The 23,761-nt window shown below is 37.7% G+C and overlaps 1 pseudogene; it reads right to left on the bottom strand.

The window, feature by feature from the left end:
* Positions 1 to 1,875: 1,875 nt before the first annotated feature.
* The window catches only part of LOC149246815 (NDR1/HIN1-like protein 10), a 79,047-nt pseudogene continuing 57,161 nt past the window's right edge, over positions 1,876 to 23,761 (bottom strand).

The raw sequence follows: 23,761 nt of genomic DNA, 5'->3' as shown, positions 1-23,761 counted from the left end.
CTTGGCCCAGATTAGATCTTGAGAAGATGTGTCAGGGAGGAGGAAGTCTTTGACATCCTCCTCACCTGTCATGACGGGCCTTATGGAGGTGATTTTGCAGCAAAAAGAACCAACTTCAAGATATTGCAAGCAGGATACTACTGGCCCACTCTTCATCAGGATGTTAGGAGATACACGAGCCAGTGTGATCGGTTTCAGAGGATGGGGAAACCCACTCCAAAGGATGAAATGCCCATGCAACCACAAGTGACCTTTGAGCCATTTGAGAAGTGGGGCATGGAATTTTTGGCACCTATCAACCCCCATTCAAAGCAGAAGCAGCACATCATTATGTGCACCGACTACCTGACAAAGTGGGTGGAGACAAAAGAAATCAAAGCAGTGATAGAGGAAAAAGTAGCTGAGTTTTTGAGGGAAAACATATTCTACAAGTTCGGGTATCTGAGAGAGTTGGTCATAGACCAAGGCAGTCAGTTCACTTCCAACCTGATTGAAGACCTGCTCACACATCATAAGATCAAGCACAAGACTTCCACCCCTTACCATCCACAAGCAAATGGGAAAGTGAAGGTCACTAACAGAGCATTGGAACCAAGGTACTCAACAGTAGCAGAAAAGATTGGGCAGATAGATTAGTTGAGGCCACCTAGGCCTACAACACAACATGGAAGACCACCACCGAGTTCACACCCTATGAACTGGTCTATGGGAAGAAGGCTTTGCTGCCAATAGAGTTTGAATTCAATACCCCAAGGATGGCAGCTCAGCTAGACCTAGACCCCAGCCATGCACAGAAGGAGAGATTACTTAAGCTCAATGGATTGGATGAATACAGATTGCAAGCCCTTCTACATACAGAGGTAGTTCAACTTCATAGAAAGATATGGCATGACAGAAATATCAGGGAGAAGCGATTCCAAGAGGGAGATTGGACACTACTCTATGATTCAAGATACAAGTATTTCAAAGGAAAGCTACGGACACGATGGTTGGGACGCTACACTGTGGAGAAATGTAATGAAAATGGTTCAGTTCTGATCAGAACCATTGATGATGAAGCCATCCCCATGCTTGTTAATGGACATCGGTTGAAAGTCTACAAGAAACCCCTCTCCAAGCGTGATTTTATTGAAAATTTGAATGAAACAATGATGCTGGTGGAGCATGTCTTAGCTTCCACCTCACCCACTCACTGAAGAAAAAAGAGAAAAAAAATAAGGATTCAAGTGAAAACCTCCATGAGGCGCTTAATTCCCATCATTGGGTTGAAAACCTCTTCTGAGGTGGCTCAGTGATGTCAAAAAAAAAGGAAGAGAATAAGATCCATGTGTGAAAACCTCCCTTGGAGGTGCCCAGGGCAGGCAATTAAGGTGAAAACCTCTCTGAGGCGCCCTAGTTGTTTTCCAAAAAAAGGTAAAAAGAGAAAGATAAAATGAATTTTTATTGCATTGCAGGTTTGCAGGAGGAATACAGGGAGTAGGAGAAGGTGTCAAGGGGACCCTGACATTCATACCAACATCCATATCATCTTCTCCACACCTTCCTCCATCATTTTTGGAATCTCTTTCACCCCACTGTACCTCTTCTTCCAAAACTATGTTTTCTACAGGAGGCTCCTATAGGAATTACAGAGAGCCAAAAGTGTATATAGGAGGTAGTTTGAGGGACAAGAAAAGATTCATGAGGAACCTATAATCCCTCTTACCATCTTCAATCTTCCTTGCCATCATTTCCAAGCCTGCATCACACTCCATGCATCATTATTTTTTTTTTCTTTCCAAGAAAAAAACACAGAAAAATAGTTTTTCAGTTAAAAAAAAAGGGAGAAGAAAGGCCACCATTAACTTTACCTGAAGCTTACCTACTATCCCTCCATCATTCATCTCCATCTTTGGCATCATTCTTAAGCTGCAAGCACTGGGAAATAGCTGAAGTTTCATGGGGAGAAGCAGCTACATCAGCTCCTATACGAATTCCTATAGCAGCTAATCCCATAGAATTCCAGCACTAGTAGCAAGGGATAACACATCTAAAGGTAGAAAAGACACATGCAGCTTAGCTCCAACAAAAGAAAAACCTACAAAAACACACAACAACACATCAGCAAGCAGAGACAACATGCATGAAGGAAAATGAAGGCATACAATAGAGAAAGCCAAAGCACCTCACAGTTGATGGCAAAAAATACACTTGGATTACAAGTAAGTAGCTAAGTCACTCCTCTATCTACATTTGTGTAATTAGGAATCATACGAAGGCAACAAGATGGTTGAAATCAAAAGAGGGAAAGGTGGCCATTTAACTTGGCCACCTTCATTTAGTTGACTCCACTTAACCAAGATACCACCCACATGTGCACACAATCAACTCAAGCAAAAGATGTGAAGGACAGGTAGTGGGAGGAAGAGTAACTCCGATGCAGTAATGAGGTGATGATTATGAGGGGGGTCATGATGAACAAGCAGGTGGGGACCAACAGTCCTAATCTAGGCAACGTACACCTTGCCAACTTAACACTCATAACCATAAATAGCCATAAAAGGTAATGAGCACTCCTCCCCGCGCATTCTCACCACCTTTTCTTCAGTTTTTCCTCATAACTCAGCCATACCACAGCCTTCTTATGCCCCCACAGCCTTGTATCCACCATCCTCCATTGATTTCCTCCATATTTTTGCTCTCAATGTTTTATACAGGAGCACTTACATGAAATCTATAGGAGGGACAACGGGCTTCCACTGGAGGGGCAGTGAGTCATTTTGAAGGGAGGAAATGTAATTTTTGGCATGATTTTCTATTTGAAGAGGTAGTGTTCATGAATTCCCTCTGTTGAATATCAAAATATGAGAGAGTTGGTTTCAAATTGAAGATTAAATGAGTCTTTAAGAGGGTAAAAAAAAAAAACACAGTCCCCTCTGTTTTTCTATTTCACTCAAAATTCTTTCTCTCCACTTCTATATCTGGTCTTTCAAAAGAATTACAGGTAGTATGACAGGGGGGTTTATGAGAAAAGATCCCACTAACTCCACTAGACTCCATGCACATCCTCAAGTGGTGGAAATAGTTACAAGGGTAAATTGGATGAATTTATTTGAGAAGTTTAGAGGGTTTGATGATGAAATTGTTCATGAATTTTCTCTCTCTCATCCCTCACACAAGAACTCATGCTATTGTAACCATTAGAGGTCTTTCCATTAAAATAAACCTTGAATTCAATAGTAGGGTCACTATCCTTCCTCTTGGTTTGCTTTGGAGTAAATATGAGAAACCAATTGGCCAGGCTGCCAAGAGGAAATTTTTCCAAAATAATAAAACCCCTGTTGAAGACAAAAATAGAATTAGGAGGGCTAGTGTACCATGTCCCTAGGATGAGGTTAGCTACCAAGTGATCAAATACATTTCTTGTGAGGGGAGGCACAACATTGTTTATGGATATCATTTCAGGATCCTCCAAGAATTGAGATATGGAATGGATACCCCAGCACATCAAAAGCTCAGTATCCCTTACTTTCTCCTTCAGTCCCTCATTGACTCCAGCACCAAGGTACAAGAAGGAAATTCATAGCAGCTAGCTCCCCATGGCCTAATCAAGATCCTAGTAGAGGAAGCCCTCCATACCCTTACAATCCCTATAGCATGGGAAGTTTTCAAAAATACGACAGTTGAGGATGACATCAAGGCATTAACCCATGACGTTAGTCCTACTGTCAGTGAGGAGGGAGAACAACAAGGAGGAGAAGATGAAGCCAATGGTGACATAGCAGAGCAAGAGAGGAAGGAGGAAAGAAAAAAATAGAGGAGGGGAGAGTTGAAGAGACAGAACAGGAGGAGGAAGAAGAGACAAAAGAGGGAGAAAAGGAGGTAGAGAGGGTAGAGCAAAGAGAAGAGTCCCCTGAAACTTTGGAAAGAGAAGCAGCAAATACCCTCACTGCCCTCGGTACACTAGTCAAGTAGAAGCAGAAGAGGAAAAGAAAAACCTCCATGTATTTCAGGGCAAGGAAGAGTACTAGAATTAAAATAGTCAAACCTCATCCCTCATCAAAAACTCCCTTTAACATTGAAGATTCACCATCTACACAGGTGAAAAAATCTCCTTCCAAGACATCCATAACCTATGAGGCGAGGACTACAAGATCTTCTACATGAAAGGGGAAGGCAATTCTACAAGACCATAAAATAGTCCTATAGGATACACTCTCCAAGCTATAGGAGACACAAAAACTTGAGGAAAATATAGGAGGACAGCCAGAAGTGAAAGAGGAAGCATAAGAGCTACAAGAACCTGACCCCTGTCCTAATCTTGACTCCTATTATAGACTACTTGAGGGAGGCAAGGTAATCCCACAGAAATTTGAAATTCCACTGTTTTTCGAATTGGAAAAGAGAGAGTAAGAACACATAGGTTGATGTAGACAGCCAAGTCCAAAGGAGTTGAGGATATTGGCCACATGGAAGACAAACGCAGGGAAATGGGCAAGGAATTGAGTGCTCCTAGAGACAAAGAAGCCATTACAAGAAGCCAACTTGAGAGTGAAAATGAATTTCTAAGGAGGAAACTACAGGAGAAAGAGACTCATTTGGCATACATGGCCAACTTATCCATAGAAGCATTATAATGCAGAACACCAGCCAAATCTTATGGCCTCTATTTGAAAGATCAATGGTTTCAATTCCAAATAAAAACTTTGGCATAAAGAGGCACAATGTCTTTCCAAGACTATAGGAAGTTCATGGATTTGTGTGACCAAAGCACCTCCAAGGAAAAAGCAAAGATGGCAGAGTTCTATCTACACAACATGGCCCTCACAGACCTGAATGTGTGGGACACCAATGACAAGCTAGGGGATCTGCAATTAATGGACATGACATCATCGATGAACCATGAAGAATTGAGGGCAACAGAAATGAAAATATTGTTAATAAAAGAGCAGAATGAACCATTGATGTTAAGAGTTGAGCCATCAGATCCTATGGCACTCACCAACACACAAAACCTACTTGCCAATGACCCTCAGATCGGCCCTAAATATCTAGCCAATCAGGAACAAGCCATTGCACACTTTGAATATATGCTTAGGATACCTGGGGATGACTGTGTGCATGCATGCATGAGAAGATGGAACACCCTACCCCAAAGCTTGCAGATCAGAGAATACCATTCCCCCATGAGGCTGAGGGAGTCATTGAAAAGAGTGCCAATGTACAAGTACTCCATGCACAGGCTGAAGGTCAACTAGATTGGCCTCAAATTGAGTCCTCCACTCATATTAGGCATGCTGGAAGGTAGAAGAGAAGAAGAGGAGAAGGAGCAATGGAAGGACACAGACAGAAAGGCAAGATTTTATGGAGAACATGAGCATACCACATCAGAAGCCTGGAATGCTAGGGAGGCCACCAAGGCCATCAAAGACTAAGAGATTGACTAGGTTGCTCAGAGGATGAGCAACACTTTCGGTAGGGGGGTGATGATGAGCCTCATAAATGGGTAATTATATGGGCTCATTTTACCTCCTAACCTAGTCAATTCAGCCATTCTCTTAGCTTATTGTATGATTTTTTGATTATATTTATGCTTATAGGGTGAGTTGAGTTAGTTATTATGCCATGTGGTATAACATGTATTTAATGCAGATTATTGATGGATTTCGAGGTCAAAGTCAAGGATCTAGTGGCAGAACTATAGAAATAACTCAAAGTAGACAGAGGAGAGGACTTATAGGATGGAATCCCCCTCATTTATTGCTCCCCACTTCAAATTCCCCTTCATTTAGCTCGAGTACAAGAAGCCAAATCATGCAATATAAGGCAGCTGAGCAAGTGGAAGATGATCGATAGTTATCTCAAGTTTTGGGAGCCAAGCCTCCCTGATTTTAAGGAAGATGTTGGTAGCTTCAGATGTCTAAGTAGACAGGCCTAGGGCCTCACTAGGGTCGACTTTTTTCTTGTGTAAACTCTACTCAAATTTCGAGCTTACTATTTTATGACAGTTTTATGTAATCTTTCTATCTTTTGATAATGAAGATGGAATCCTTTTTGAGCTAGTACTGAGTTACCTCAGAGGGCTGAAGCTCTTGGGTTAGGGCCCAGTCCAAGAAACCAAGCTTCTCTTTACTTGTATTTGTATGCTTTACTTCAGTTTGTAGATTAGTTTGTTGTTAGATGTATTTCTCTTATGGTTAAGAATAGGTTTCTTTTGATGATTAAGTAGTTTGCTTCCATTTGTGCTTTTTGTAGTAGGTTAAGTAGTGATTAGAGAAGATTCAAAATGCTAGCAACAATGCCATAGCCTCTCTTCCTCCCTATAGGACCATGATTTGAGGCAAAGACTCTCTTTCTACCCCAAAAACAAATATTTTCCTCATTCCTATGACTTCTAGTGATTTCAGCTCTCTAGTAGGTTGATAGTCTAGTTTTGCTTTGCTTTAGATCTTATTTATCATGTTCACTTCCTAATTTGCAATATTCCTTTTGCATTCTTTCCTTTCTTACAACATTTTCCAACATTTCCTTCTATACATCATAGTTTAGTCCATTTTAATGCAAAACTCTGTTTTTTCTAGCATGCACTCATTCCATTGGTCGCTTGATTTTCTTGGTTGACTGTCAGTTTCTATGCAGCATATCTCTTCCAACAGTAGGCTAGATTACTAGCAATCACACCCTCCATCTGATCCATGCCCTATAGGTCTCCCAAACCTCACCTCAATTTTCCCTAGTTTCCTTCATTTTTCATAGAACTTCTTCCTCTCTCCGTGAGAAAACCCAATCATATTTCTCTCTCCCGGTGATTCATGGTAGACCTTAGGCACCCTAACAACTCATTCCAATCTTCATCCACCTTTTCCACCCACTCGCACACCCTCAAAACAACGAAAATTTCTCTCGGCCTCCTCTTGTAGGCCTCTTATAGTTTCCCTATTTTCCTCCTGTAGTTTTTCCTGTAGGCTTTCATTTGAAGTCCGAGTGTGGGAAAAACCTCTAGAAGGCCACCTAAGACCTCCTAGGACCCACCCACACCATCCTACATCCTTCAAAGCTCCAAAACCACCCTATAATGCCACTTGTTCGCTATTGCATTCACACACAATAAATTAAATGCATGTTAAATTCACATAAAAACACATAAAAATCCAAAAATATGTTTTTTGCTTATTTACTTATAGAAGTATCATGGTTAGATGTTGTTTACTTCCTTGAGTAGGTAATGGAATTCCTTTCATGGTTTTCATAATGTTTTTGGCAAAAGTATAATTAGCTTGTTCATTAGGGTTTACTAGGTTTTTCCTTACATTCTAGTCTTTCTCCTTTCTGCAGTTAGAATAGCATCTGTAGAGTAATATTTCTTTCCTTTCATCACACATAGAGCTTCTTCTGAATTCTATAGAAGTTGTCTTGAGCTCCTAGTGATCTCGTGTCGACTGAACAAGTGACAACCTACAGTGAGAACTAGTACTTGTGCATATAGCACCGATGCTTCCAAGTTTGTTACGAACTACTGGGTTGATAAAAGTAAAGTTGGAAGCCCAGGAGTTGCAACATCCTTGCTGCAATACTGGCGCTCACCAATAGTGAATTTCTATAAAAAAAGGCAGTTAAAAGTCCGCTTTCCTTGTACAACACAGTAATTTAGGTCACACTTTCCGGAAAAGAATGAGAGAAAAATTTTCAAAACCAAAAGAGGCTTTTGTCCAAAAAGAGCCCATTTAGAAAACCGTCTCTCGAGTTTATAATATCTATCATGGTTTTGCATTTTCAAAGGGATCATTGGACCCTATTTTTCATGATTTTGTGAGGAAAAATCTCATGGACATTTGTTGACTTGGATGCCACCTCACCAAATTTGACTTGTTAATCCTTATCTCTAGTCATGAATCCACCAACAACATGATCTTTAGATGCAGATAGGATTGGAAATTTTTATATGCATGTATTTGAGATGTACGTTGTGATTATTTAGACTTTGTAATTAAAGATTTTCTAGACAATGGTTTTTAGTTAGTTTATTTTTCCTATAAAGATAGGGATTATGTAATGAAGAAGGGGGGAATACTTTGAAGATTAGACATGGTGTATATTATTTTGATATTAATAGACTTGTTGCAAATAGCATTACAACATTTCAGATATTCATGTGTTGAAGGTTTTCAATCAGTTTCTTATGGCATTTTCCCTCTTTCTTAGTCAAATATTGAATCCATTGATCTTTAGTAATTTGAATAAAAGTTATGAAATATAATTATCTATAAATGCTTTGTTTCAGGTTATTTAGATTTCCTATATGTTTTTCAACTTAAATGTCAAATGCAAAATTCACATGGTTGCTTTATCTTTTGATGTTTATTTCCAATTTCTCTTACCATATCTCATTAATGATTTATTCAAGAAACCTGCAACTATCTTGCCTCTATTAGACTGATTTGTATGGCCTGTAACTAGTGTAATTGTATTAGAGACTCCATGCCCAATGGTAGTATTTTTCACATCTCCCAATTAAACTTCATATTTTGATAAATTTTGCCACATTACTCAATTGCAAAACATGCTACTATAGTGACCTAGAGTAGTTGAGTTTCAGGGAGAGATCCATGTCTAGGTTGAAGGTCTAGCTTTCAACCTCAAAGAGGTTAGAGGTTACCTTAGAGGTTTTCCAGAAGCTGGATTTACTCTAAGAGATAACAAAATCTATCATGCATATAGAGGGATTAAATTCCTCAAGATCACAAAACTTCCTTGAAATATTTTTAATGTAAAAGATATCTTGTCTTGAGGTACTTGATTTCTCTCAATCCGGGATAGATCTGGTGTGAAATGAACCTATAATAGGTATCTGTGTGTGTGTCAACTCCATATTAAGTATAAAAATAATTACACATTTGCCTCATGCTATCTAATACATCTATTCTAGCTCCTATAGACAACCTATGGGTTGAGGAGAGGTCATTACCTAGGACATCTTATAAGTGTTTGTAAGATTGTTGAAATTGTTCACTAAAATTCTACATTAAACACATTTTAAAATAGCATTGGTTTGAAATCTCTTTCAAGACGGTAGACGCAATTGATATTAATGCAAAATCATAGAATACTTAATATCCAACTTTGGTGGTTAACTTACAAAAGCACATAGTTCGTTGGTCATTATAGTAAATACAAAAGAAGAATATGAAGAAATGAAATCAAGTACAAAAGGCGTAGCGTAGAATCTAGTGCATCAGAATTCGGTAGAAAAATGGATAAATGAAACACTGAATGACATATCAGATTACATGGATTGCATATTAAGGATGTTAAATCATACTAGTCACAGGAATCTAAGATCAACATTAGACATAAATGAATCCATGATTTCATAAAAATACACCCAACAACTACTATTACATGTCATCTGAGAAGAAAACAAATATAAATGAAATGAACACAAAAGAGAATACATACTACAACCTCATGTGAGCTAGAATCACCAAAATTGTTTATTAATTTACAAATAGAGCATACATTTTCACTTTCTCCATTAACAGTTCAAGAGCCTCTTTGAAAACCAAAATTTAGAGCTTCCCAAAATGTATCATAAACAATTTTTTATACGGTATTAGGATGAGTACCCTTTACAAAATATTATTTCTTGATTTACTCACGATTCATCACAAAATAATGATATGAGCATATTACTTGCACAACTATATTGACTAAGCCCTAACTAAATTGACTTCATTTCTTGAAATATAATATTTACAGAAAACATAAAACAGTGAAGTGTCTTGATTGACATGATCAAAAAATACCTTCATATCCCCTGGCGAGGTTCTGGAGGAAGTGTTGTTGGGTCGATGATATGGAATTGTGGAAGATTTACGAACTTATCACATTTCTTCCATAATGCTAGTCTCGGTAGAGGAGAGCGAAATAAACATTGATAGGAGATCTTAATAACGACGCCCCTTCATAATTTGGCCTGATGTGAAATGCGGCCCTTACCAGACATAACAACTGGAAATCTCTCCTTAGATAGTTCACAATTGTATTTCTCTTTAAGGAGGAGGTCTTTTAGTGGGAGGAATCGACTCTTCTCTTAGCCTCTACAAGCATCTGATTTTACTTCTCCCATGGGATCAATCCTCCTACGAGTTATCAACCAATTGGTAATCTAGCTCTAATCCTTTGCTCAAAATTTGAGTCAAAAGTAGCTACATCCTTCAACACCTTTTCCAAACATTCTTCATCCTTAGCTCTAAAAGCTTCCTTCTGGATCATTTTGGATACCTGCATGATTGTAACCACCTGATCTACCACGTTTATGGCCCTCAACTCACTGAGTTGTTTTTCATTGACATACTAAATGAATATTTTGGTTGGCTCAACATTCTTTTCATCCTCCTCCTTGGCAGATAGGATAAAGAAATCATAGTCCTTGATTGCAACTTTTTTCTTTTCCATAAGGGTCAGATACTTCCAGCTATTCTTCATCTCTATTATTATTTCATGCCATATCAGTTGTTTGGCTTGGAGGTGGGACATAGCACCTTTCATCATATCTTTCAATTCAGTAATTTCTTGGTTTGTTTCATGTTTACTACTTAGTTATGTATTTGTCTTGGTAGTATCCAACTGTTTTCCTTCTATGCAAGGGAATGCTTGGCATTGTCTAAAGCCATCTATACTTTCACAATTTCTCCTTCTGAGAGTTGCAGCTCGGTGAGGGTCATAGTGAGCTGCTTCGTGGGATTCTGAGGATTCTCTGGAATAAGAACTACAAAAATATGAGAGTCATCTTTTTATTAGAGCTCTGATACATGTTTCTTAAGGGCCACCACTTCTCTATTCGTGTCTATTAGCTTCTTCGATATAATATCTTTTTCTCCCTCCACCTGTGCTAGTTGTATGGACTGCACATGTTCACTGGAAGACATCTTTAGCTTATGCCTCAGTTATTAGATCTCAACCTATGAACTCTGGATAAGAGTTTCTACAACAACTTTGTCTTATGGGTTCACTAATATATTTACAATAAGATCTTTAAAGCTCTCATTTTGTAAGTGCAAAGCTCTAGAGTTAACTTTCTCCTACTTCAACTTTGTTGCATCTTTCTCCAGCGGATTTTCAACTTTGATGATGGTCATAACATTTCGTCTTAGTAAATTATACAACATTTCTTCCACCTTCTTATGAAAGTTTATTTTGTCTAGAAAAGGGACACTTTTAAGGTCCAAAGATAGATCCACAATCCTAAACTATGAGCATAATGGGAGGGACTGTGTTGAGGGGTGATGTAACAAAAACTTCATTTTGTTTCTCTCCAAGTCTATAGAAGCCAAGAGTCTTGTTTGATAGGATACCAAATGTGATGCAAGTTATTGTTGCATCTCTTCTCTGACCTTGTTGTTTCTTTCCTATATCACCTTCCCTATTGTCCAACAAGATTCTGGCCTTGTTGAGCTCCCAACGAAACTCAATAGGGCTACCTCTATAGGTGAAGAGGTTGAAGCTTGAAGTGCGTTAAGCTCACCTAGAAGCTTGGTTTATCTAGCTTTGGCTTAGTCAACCTAGTTTCAATATCTACATCCACAACTTCTTGGATTTTCACCCTTTTTACTAAGCAAACATCTTCCATTAACACATCTACAATCTCATCCACATTTTTATTTTGTGCCTTGTCCTTTGTCGCTTGAGTCTCAATCTCCATTTTTGTATTAATAGGTTAGAAATAAAAATTAGCTTTCCACACAAATTCTGGCCTAGGCCCATGATCATAAGCTGAGTGCTAGTGTGAAATTTCTTGGAAGGTGTACCAAAAACACTTCACTTAACTCACTATGTGACAAGTGACCCTAACAAAAAGTTGATGGATGCTATCAATTCAAATCCGCAACAGAAATGGAAAACCTGCAATAAAACATTAGCGGCACCAGGCTGAGGTAGATCGGGGATGATAGTGTAAACATAACCTGACTAGGTGTAGGTTAGATCAAATTTTAAGGCTATTTGGAGTGCCTCTTCCTCAAATTAGGGGAAGTGTTATGTGACATATTTAGCAATAGGGGCCAACATCAATCTAAGGAACCAATCCATATAGAATTGATATTCAAAATCAGGAGCTCTAGAGATACTCCTCCTTCTACGTGATTCCCTGAACATGGTTGGAAGGCGGGTGGCAGAAGTTTGACGAAAATAAGTGAAAAGTTCGGTACTAGTGTCATGATGGAGAGGTAGTTGGAAATAGGAAAGAAAAGCTGTGGTAAGATTCACTAAAGTGGAATGAGTGGCCATGGGTTGATCGAAATACCACTTAGCAACAACTCGAGTGAGTGTACATTGGAACAAACGAAGACAGATGGAGTCTTTGGTAATGAAATTTGATGAAAACTAGTTGTGAAAGGAGCGAACATGATTATTTGGATATTCTCCATGATTACCTTCAAACTTTGGGATGTCTGAAGGGAGTTTGGTAGGGATAGCTAGCCATGTGGGATCTTGGAGAGGATCATTGATAAGCTCGCTAAAATCGAAGAGACTTAGACCAGCCATAAAAGGAAGCAAGGGAGTAGGAGTGAACACACCAGTGGGGGAACCCTAGTTTGTACCTATGTTAACACCTTGGGTTCCTGGACCCATGTTGGTGCCTAACATGGTACTGATACAGAAATGTTAAGATGTAGAATCAAAGAATGAACTAGATGAATAAGAAGAATCAGAATCAGAATGATGAATGATCGAAGACTGGGAGGATGTACTCTAACTTGATGGGGAGGAGTAATATATGCTAATGAGAAATTAGGGTGAAGACCTCGAATTTTATGCAACAAAAACCTAGGGGGTGCAACAATGTCCACACAAGAAAAATCTAAGAACTAAAGGGTGATGATAGGAATAAAAGAGCAACGTACAGAAAGAAAACACCTAGTGCAGTGGTGCCAAGTGTAATCTAACTATTTTAATGATGTTACTATAATACACGAAAACACGCCCTATCAAAGAAAAAGGCATCTATCCTATAGGTGATCTAAATCCTCAAACAATCCTATATCTATTTTCAGATGGCCTTACAAATAACTTCTTACTTAACAAAATCTCATCTTTCAAGTAGAGCTATCTAGAGAATGGTAAGGTAGAGAACCAACTGCTTCCCATAGTCTGTCATATAGGGTGCTTTCCTAAGATTGGTCACTATAGTTACCTTTGTCCCACATGGGTGGTCGAGCCTTGAACTTCTTGGTAGTCAGCCACTACACGTGATTCCCTACCATGGGTTGGGGAGCCCCAAGGAGAACTGCTCGCACAAGGACCTAGCCTAACCCCCTCCAAATCAGGTTTGTGACACACTCTGACTTTAATTGTGGGATGGTGAAGGATTTTAAGCTCCCTAATATGTCAACTTCTATGTCTCAATGAAAGCAATCGATGGGTGTGATTGGAAGCTTATCCCACTGATCATACACCTACACTACAACAATTGTTTGGCCCTAGTGCCCAAGTGGGCTTAATCTATGTGTGGTGATTTATTAAGGTGTAGTTTTTCAAGTCTTGTCTTAGCAGTGTTAACCAAGCTCACGTTCACTTAGGGTGTGAGAGTGTGAAAATAATGTGTGAAGTGGATGAGTTAATCAAACATGTTTCATGATGCCATGTGCTGCTGAAAGTGAAATTCTAAAATATTGTAAATAAATATGAAAATGACAGAAAATAAACAGCCAATCAAGCACACAAAACCCCACCCACAAGGGCTGCTAAGAAGCTAAGAAAGAAAGGGCAAGCAAACTACTCAAATACACATAAAAGGGCCTAAATTATCTAATGTTATGGGAATAATATCTAAAGGCACTAATCTGTTGTAAATGGTGCAGATAAGCAACAAAAATTAGAGTTGAAAATTGCTACAAAGGATAGGTGTAAAGCTCTAAGACCTAGGATGCTCAAGGGGATCCCGAGGGTGAAAAGAAAAACCCAAATTCTAAAGGGAGAAAAGGTAAGACAAACTTATCTAAAAGGGATAAAAAGTAATGAATCAGACTCTGAAAATCAGTGGTTGAAAATGTTGAAAACCCCAGACTACTCACTCATCAAATCTCTTCCTAACAATGTGGAGGTGTATTTTCAACCCTAGGGGGATTTTTCCTTCCTCAAAGAGACAAATCAAGTGGATCTAGGCCTAAGTGAGATTGAAAATAAAGGTGAAGTACCCAAACCAGTCTATAGACAACACTCATGGCAATTCTATTTTTTTTTTAAATTATAGAAAAATTCAAAAATGCGGGTATTGACCTGAAATGGAGGAAAACACAAATTTTGGGCCAAAAAGTGCGCTCTGCAACCCACTTAAGGGGCTGAAAAGTGTGATTTTCTTCTGGGACTCTCAGTTGGTAGATCTCGCACATATTTTTGCATCTTCTACTCGGCTAGTACCTCTGACCTATAGAAATAACCAGAAAACCACCATAATCCAAAAATTTGATAAAATATGGTGTAATACTAGAAATAGAAATTGTGAGGATAAAAATAGGTGTGGAAAACCCTGGAATTTTTTGAAATTTCAGTCACCAAAGAATGTTTTTATTACACCAGTGGAGTCGCCATTTGTTGATGATAAATGTAACTAAAGACCCAGTGGAGTCGTCATTTGTTAGTGTGAAATTTCTTGGAAGATGTACCAAAAACACTTCACTTAAGTCACTAGGTGGAAGGTGACCTTAACAACAAGTTGATGGCTACTAGCGATTCATATTTGAAACAAAAATTGAAAATACACAATAAAGGTATAGACGATCCAAAATATAAAGCAATAATAAAAAATATATGACGCAATAACCTAAATGGAAAGACTTTAAATAAGTAAATTCTTTATTAAAAATAAGTCATGAAGGAGATCTATAGATGGGTCTACAAGTCCCCCTCCGTGGGATGGGTCCTTTGATGTCCTTGAAGCTTCAGAAAATGTTCTTCTCTCTCAATATGTGAAAAACAAAAATAAAATGTGGAGAACTAAAAAATGGGAGCTCAAAGAAAAAAGACGATAATGGTGACAATGATTATGATCATGGTCAGGAATGAATGAAAAATTCTCCTATTTATAACAAAGTATTGAGTTAATATTGGAAATAGAGAATAATAAAATAATAATAACCAAATCAAGATCTAACCGCTTGGAATACTTTATTATATTTGTTGGAGAGGGACAAGATATTTAAAATGGTTAAACATCTTTATTTAAAAACAATTAACAAATAAAATGATTTATTTATGATTTCACGAGAATTAAGAACGTTGTGAAATCAAAATAATTATTAAATAGTGATCTAATAATTATTCTAATAATAGAAATAAGGAAAATTAAATGAACGGTGATTTATTTAAATATTCATAAGGGATTTAGTCAAATGTGACAAGGAATACATATTTAATAATGATTTGATAATTATTCCTAGAGAAAATTAAGTAAATAATGATTTAGCTAATTATTCTCATGGTTTTTTTTATTTAAATCACAAAATAATCTACTAAAAGTTGTTTACTAAATTAGTTTCCACACTAAAAGTGATTTTACTATGGTAAAATTAAATCTACATGGTGTATTTCGATCCACCTAGTTAGAAATGGAAAGATGATCATTTTTTGGTGATAACACTAAGGAATTAACACCTTTCCTTCTCTATGATATGATACCATGGGGGTCATAATTTCAAATATCCCCCATTTCAAAATTTAGTTCTTTCAACATATTTCAACTGACTTAAGGGATTTCCTACTGTTTACAAAGAAGGGACCTATTGGCTTGCCCAAATTGAACAAATATCCTTTCTTAGTAGGAACAAAGTGGATATGATCCACATGTAGGCTTTGTTTGATGAATTCTAAGGATATTATCCTTTCTTAGCGGGAACAAAGTGGATATGATCCACATGTAGGCTTTGTCTGCTGAATTCTAAGGAAAATATTCTCATTGGCATAAAGATAGGTAAACGGTAGGGAGGGAGATCACACCCATAAACCCTAATTTTAGTGTATTCTTCGAGAAAGTACCAATCACCCACCCTAGTTTCCTTACTAAGCTAGAGGATTTCTTTCTAATGAGGTAAAATCCTTGGGGAGGAGACATTGTGGATGATTTTGTATGCAATAGCCATATAAGTGGATATAGATTGAGAATAGCCCTCATTATTAGGTTTTTCCCTGACAACAACATCCCTATCAAAAACAGACTTTCGCTATTTGTGTGAATCCACGAGACCCAGAACTAGGTATTCAAACTCGTCTACATGGGTATACAGGAAAAAATAAAACATTATGGAGTAATATCTGAAAAATAAAGTGACACAATAATGGTGTAGTTGGAATTTGATGGTTTCAACTAGGAAATAAGGTATATCAATAATATCATATGGTTGCATCATCATTCTCATAAATCCTATGGTGGCTTTGGTGACAATATTGGCATCATCCTCCCCAAACAACAGGGAAATTACACTAAGGATGGGTTGGAATGCCTCTGTAAATATTGATATTGGAAAATTATTAGCAACAAGTAAGGATTGGTGGCTTGGGACCAAAATCATCTGTAAGAAGGCTTGTTGTTCCCCAGCTGGGAGGGTGCTATAAATTTAAAAGAGGGTTGTTTCCATAAATTTTGTTGGCTCAAGAGAAACTGGGTATACCAGAGCTTTTTGAATCGGCTATGGAGTTATCTTCGGGAATTTTCCTCTAGTGGATGATATAAAACAATTTTTCTCCCCTACATAAGATGAGACATGCCACAAAATGAACTCTAGAAAGTAATAGACAGACGACACGCCTTGGTAGTATAAATTGGATTCCATAACTATGAAAGGGTCCTCTCCCTTGACATAGTGGTGATACATGTCCAACCAGAGGTTCGACAGGTGGTAGGGGCATAATGGGTCAAATATTTGTGACTCTTTGTCAATGAGAATCTCAATATTTCATGAGGGTTTGGCTTCCCATGCTTTTGGATTTTCGGGGTCGATTTCTTCATTTTAAGCACGAGGACAAAATTTATAGGTATAAGACTTATGGGTCACCTGGTTGACCAGGTGAGAATCGAAGAATGATGCTGGTGGGAGCTTTGTACCAGTCGGATAGGTGAACAACTTTGTAGACCAGTTGAATGATAGGAGAACTCGACTACAAGAAGTATGAATTTGAATTCGAACGGCTAATGGTTTGGGCATTTATAGGTTAAAGGAAAGAGATATAACGTTAGGATAGGTCATGAGAGGGAGGACATGGTAGAACGTGATTGGAAGGGTGACAATTGGATACTAGGGGGGTACTTTACCATTACCTCAACACTTGCTTGTTGGAATTGGTAGTGACTCAATGTGTGGTGGGTGTGATCTCTGTGATGGGTAGACGAGTTGGAGGCAGGATCAAGTTGAGAACCCCTAGAGCTAATCTAGGTCGTCGGTTGGCTAATCCTTCCTTGTTGACTTTTCAACTCTAGGGGGTGGTGCTGACGTATTAGTTGTGCCAGTTTCCCCACTGCAATGCCTCCATGGGTTAGTCGGGCCATGACGAACGTACATGGGTTAGGTGGCTCAACCTTTAATGGTGAGCCAACTTCCTTTAGTTTTCATAGTTCCTATTTATTGCACGCGCTAAGGGAAATACATTTTCTGATGTGGTCTCTTTCCTAAGGCCATTTTAATGTATTTCCAGAACCAAATCTTGTTCCCTTTGGCCAACCTAGACTGTATATGTCCAATATTTGTACCAGGGTGAATAATGGGAACATTCAACACAAATACAAAAGGGTATGATAGATAACACCATCAGTTCCAATTGGGGACAATGTATTGCAAGCAATGCACTGAGAACCTGCAGATTAGTGCCTTATCCATTGGGCATGGAGTCAGATTATTCAGGTACATAAAGAAAAATAGATGTAGTAAGAGCACACAAAATTACTGGTATGTAAAATAATTCATCAGTATATAGAATGCATGAAAATGAACTTCTTTAACGTTGAAAATAAAGCTTGAGAAACTACCCTTTCACAGGTAGTTCAAGCATCTCACCATCCAAGTTTTCCACCAAAAAGGTATTGTTTCCTTTTGCTCTAGATATCTTGAAAGGTCCAAACCACAGGGGGTCAAATTTCCCATGTTTTCCCTTGTCCTCTCTCCTAACATCCCATATGAGTACTAATATCTTGGCTGTAAGGATCTGTCCCTTGCCTTTTTGTCAAAGAGAGCCCTCATCTTTTCCTAATATCTGATTAGTCTTCGAGTTACTTTTCCTCTATTTTCTTGTAAATCTACCAACTGATTTATTCTCCTGGTCAAATAATTAAGCTCCTCCTCAGCATTTTGTAGAATTTTGGCCACAAACATAGCTAGTTGGACATGGAAAATTGCAGCCTTTCCATATACCAACTCAATGGGAGACTTCCCAGTTGACGTCTTGGTAATAACTCTATTGGCCCATAATGCAAATTTCAGTTGTGAGTCCCAGTTTTTCTAATTTTCTGATATGGTATTTTTAAGAATCCTCACTAGAGTTTTGTTTGAGGATTCATCTAGCCCATTTCCTTCTGGATAGTAGGTGGTGGAGTGTCCCATCATGATACTTTAATTTTTAGAGAACCTAATAAACTTGGTGGACTTAAATACTTGAGTGTTGTCAGTGATAATCTTCCTTGGACAACCAAATCTAGTAAGGATATTCTCCTCCATCAACTTGATGACCATTGCATCAGTTTCATTCTTGGTTGGGATGAGCTCGACCCATTTTGTGAAATAATAAGTGGTTGTAATTATCCATTTTTTTTTACCACTGGATGGTGGGTGTATTTCTCCAATGTATTCGAACCCCCATTATACGAAGGGATCCTCTAAAAATACAGGGATCAAAGGGAGGGGTGCCAACCTCTGTTTTTCTACAAAAATGTGACATTATCCACATGCTGTAACATATGTAAGAACATCACCAAATAGCCTAGGCCAATCGAAACCAAAATTGAGAATATTATGGTTTGTGGCCCTCTAGCTATAATGTGCCCCAAAAAAATATCTATGGAATTCATCAATCACCTTGGGAATCTCCTCTTCCACCAGACATAATATAAAAATCCCCACGAAGTACTTCTAGTATAGATGGTAATTTGAGATAACAAACTTATGGGCTTGCAACCTTAAGTCCCTATATTTAACTTTGTCAAAATTTAATGGGAACTTTGAAAAAGTAAATAATGGATAATATATTTATACCAATGTGAGACGAGGTACTTCATATGGGTTTTATGTGTTGAGGTTTCAATTTTTCTCTACTCCTCTTCTCCTTTACTTTCTCCTTCCATATTTTGCAATAGATTTATGCCCAAGGCTTGACAGTTAGCCTCAGACAATATTTTAACTAATCCCTTCCCCTTGATCAACCTTTTGGGTTTGATATCCATATCATATTCTTGAATCTTGGTATTCCTCTTGCCTCTCTTGCCTTCACTGTCACCCTACAAGAGAATATCTTTCACAACAGTTGTAGGAACATAAGATATTATATTTGACTATAAGACATAAATTCAAAAGGAATTTAGATCTTTGACAAAGGGATAGGCTCGTTTTTCTAAAATATTATATTTCAACTCTTCATATCACAACACTTGAATGAAATTGGTTGCTCCTATCCTTTACTATTTTTTTTGTAGTAAAATAATTTCCACCATGTTAGGAGTGGTAAAAGAGAAAATAAGGAATGGCCTACGATAATCTAGGCTAGTTAAACCTAGGGCTTCTACAAAAGCCTTTTTGATTTTGGAGAACCACTCTTGAGCTTCGATAGTCCACTTGACCTCAGTATCCTTCTTTAGCATTTTGTTTATTTCTTTGGCAATTTGAGCATAGTTTGGTATAAATCTTCTTATAACATTTATTCTACCCAAGAAAACCTAAATTTCTTTCCTATTCCTTGGTAATGGAATATTGCTAAAAGCTTCCACCCTTTTGGGATCAACCTTCATTCATTCCCTTTCCACAATGTGGCCCAATAGTTTCCCTTCACTTAAATCAAACTGTGATTTCTTGGGGTTTAAGGTCAGACCGTACCTCCTGTATTTTACAAAAGTTAGCTGCAAGTGTTTAAGGTTATCTTCTTCTGATTTCGAGAAAACTATTATGTCGTTGAGGTAAATCACCCCAAATTTATCTCATTCTCCAATGAATGATATATTCATTTCCCTTTGGAAGGTATGCCCAACATTGATTAGGCCAAAAGGCATCCTAACATACATAAACATTCCCCGAGGTGTAGTAAAAGTTGTTGTATTCTGATCCTCAGGGTGTACAACGACCTGACTGTATCCAGAAAAACCATCCTTCATGTACATCTGGGAAGACCCTACTACTTTCTATAGTATATAATACATTTTAGGAAAGGGGTGGTTATCGTTTCGTAAGGCCTTATTTAAATTTCTAAAATCTACACATAGCTTTATTTCACCATTTTTCTTCCTCACAGGGACTAAATTTTCAACCCAATATGAATATCTCAAGGGTACAATAATATTATCTTGTAATAGATTATTCACATCTTTTTCAATTGATGGGAGTAACAATGGATTAACTTGCCTAAGCTTCTGCTTATATGGCTTCACTCCCGTTTTTAAAGGAATCTTACGTTGTATGACACTGGGGTCAAAAGTCTTGAAATCATCACATGCCTAAGAAAACAAATCCATAAAATCCTTTAAAAGGTCAAGATATCTTTGTTTGTATTCTTTTGGGACTCCTGTGGCTAACTTAATGAATTTAGGATCTTCTTAAGTGCCAACATTACAATATTCCACATCTTCCTCAATCTCTTATTCAATTCGCTTAATAGCCACATCATTTGAGCTAAAAAACCTTTCTAATGGAACCCACCCTCTTGGGATGATATTTCCTTTTAGTTGCAAAATTTTGCGACCAACATTAGATTCCTCCCAGCTAGCCCATTGTTTATCTATTATCTTCTCATCCTCTTGATCAATCATCGACTTTGAGAATTCCCCAATAACCTCCATAAAGGGCTTGATATGTTCTTCATCTTCAAACACTTGCCAATGATTCACATTTTCTGGTACTAAAGGCCTGTACCTAACCTCAACTTCATATCTAATAAAGGGGTTTTGAGGAGGTTTGAATTTACTAGCAGTGATTGCTAGAGAGTCAACCATCCTATTTTTCTCTCTGGGCAAGAACTGAATATTGAAAGCTAGGAAAGAGTTCTCCACCAAATCCCATACTTCATTTCTGTAAGACTTCAATCTTGGGTGTTTGGTTTGACATTGATTTTTTACTTGCTTCACCACCAATTTTGAGTCCCCATACATAGACAAGCAACCAATGTTAAGGTTTTTGGCACCTTGCAGCCCCAACAACAATGCTTAATATTTAGCTACATTTTTTGTGGCCTCGAATTCCTGTTTGAAAGAAAAAAAGGAATAAAATTACCTTCTAGGGATACCCGCAATGTGCCTGCTCCATTTCCTTCCCTAGAATAAGCACCATCAAACTATAATTTCCATACCGGGCCATGTTGTTGTAGTGTTTTCTTCTCAAAGATGTACGAAAAGAACCCACTTAATATTGTGGATTACAAACAATATCAACAATATAAATGGCTTCTAAACATTATCGATCTGTAACAACTGATAGAAACAAAACCTGCCAAAGTCCGGATCTATGCCACAATCATAGTTAAACAACAAAAAGAAAGAGTAATAATTCCAATCATCCAATGGAAAATAGATATGTAAAGAATAATGTTATTATAACACCTGTGAAGAGAACATATAAATGTTACCAATCCCCCTCTATGGGATGGGTTCTTGACTATCCTCAAACGTCTTCAACTTGTGTAGAGTCCCTCTCCTCTATAATGTATAAACCCAACAAAAATATGGTGTGCGACAATGAAAATAATCAAAGTTACAACAATGAGTGCAACAACGAAAATAATTAAATGTGAATATTGATTGGAAAACCCTTGTATTTATAAAAAATATTAAGTTATCCTCGAATAATGAGCAATAATAAAATATTATTGATCCCATTCTTGGAATAACCACTTGGAATATTTTATTATATTTAGCTAGGAGGGAAAAAGTATGTAAATTTTATTTAGAAATAATAAATAAATAAATGATTTATTTATCACCTCAAGGAATTAGTTAAGGAATAATAAACAAATAAGGATTTATTTAATTATTCCTAAGGGATTTAGTCAAATTTAACAAAGAATAATAACAAATTAATTATTCTTAGAGAAAAATAAGAAAAATAATGATTTATCTATTTATTTTTCATGATTGGGTCAAATTTGACAAGGAATAATAATAAAACAATGGTTAATTAATTACTCATAGGAGAAAATCAAATAAATAGTGATTTATTTAATTATTCTTCATGGGTTTAACTATAAATTACTTAACAAAGGTGGTTTATTAAGTAAATTCTCATAGTGAAAGCAATTTTACTATGGTAAAATTGGCTTTACATGATGTACTTCGATCCATCTAGTAAATTAGGCTAGATGATCAATTTTTTGGTGATAACAAATTGCCCCCCAATGTACGAGCATTAGGAGCAAAACGTATGATCGAAGTACGTTATAAAAACACAATCACTGGACAACACAAGGGAGTCAGAGAGAGAGAGAGAGAGAGAGAGAGAGAGAGAGAGAGAGAGACCAATGAAGCTGAATTGAAAGAGGATAGGGACAGAGGGGGTGAGACCAATGAAAGTCTCTTTTTATGTTGTGGTACCAGACCTCAATGAGGCAGGGGAGGCATACCCATACCTACTGAGATAACATAATACAAAAATAACGGTTTTCCCAGAAAAATAACACTGAGCAATGAAGTACATGTTGAATGGTACATGACATGTAGGCATAACAGAGCAAAAAAATAATACAATGTGTCCCATATACATAATTCACCTGGAAAAAAATGAGCCAGGACAGAATATAATAATATATGAGTACATGAGATATAAAGTCCCTTCCCTCAAAAATGGGTGGGACAGAGGGTAGAAGAACTGGAGAAGCCCTGCTGAACAAGGAAGGGCTCTGCAAAACACAGTGGATTACTAGAGGTTACGTGCATGCTATAAACACTATGATCAATAGGAACTGAAACCATCAACTCTGTGGAACTACATCTGAGGTTGTAGCATAGTAGGTATGCATACAAGCATGTGGGGCGCTACCTGAAGGGCCACCCCCTCATGAGGTCTAGAACATCTCACACACACCCAGGAATCACCGGTACAATCTGCTACATCATTGGACCATCAAGTCTATGGATCACGAACATGAAATTACCAAGTCAAAGGGAGATAATGAGACCCTCTTCCCGATCCAAGGCACCAAACAACAATGGAATATAGAACCGAGATACACCGCCCTGTAGGCCGTTCTTCTGGAATAAATGAGCTAATGTTGACAGAATAGGGCCCGCGATAGATGAGGCAGTGAGGATCCTCAACTAAAGCACGAGGGAAAATAGCAATGTGACTAATGGATTGACACCAGGGATAATGGGGAAATGGGACTGAGAGAAAAACGTATGACCACCCTTGTCAGATCATAAAGTACATGGTTGTCTTGGCAGCAACTAACTCAACTCCGGAGGGGATGGGGACAGTATGACTAGAGACGAAAATGGGCCACACAGGATGGATGATATGAAAATATGGATGGAATACTATGACATGATATGATGGGACATGCAATAGACTCTAAAAATGCAAGGGTGACTCATCATGGATGCTCTGAA

This window comes from Pinus tabuliformis, chromosome 7 (assembly GCF_031772625.1).
Source record: "Pinus tabuliformis cultivar Carrire ecotype Pingquan chromosome 7, CPIR1, whole genome shotgun sequence".
Classification (NCBI taxonomy): Eukaryota; Viridiplantae; Streptophyta; class Pinopsida; order Pinales; family Pinaceae; genus Pinus; species Pinus tabuliformis.
This window is presented reverse-complemented; position numbering and strand designations above follow the sequence as displayed.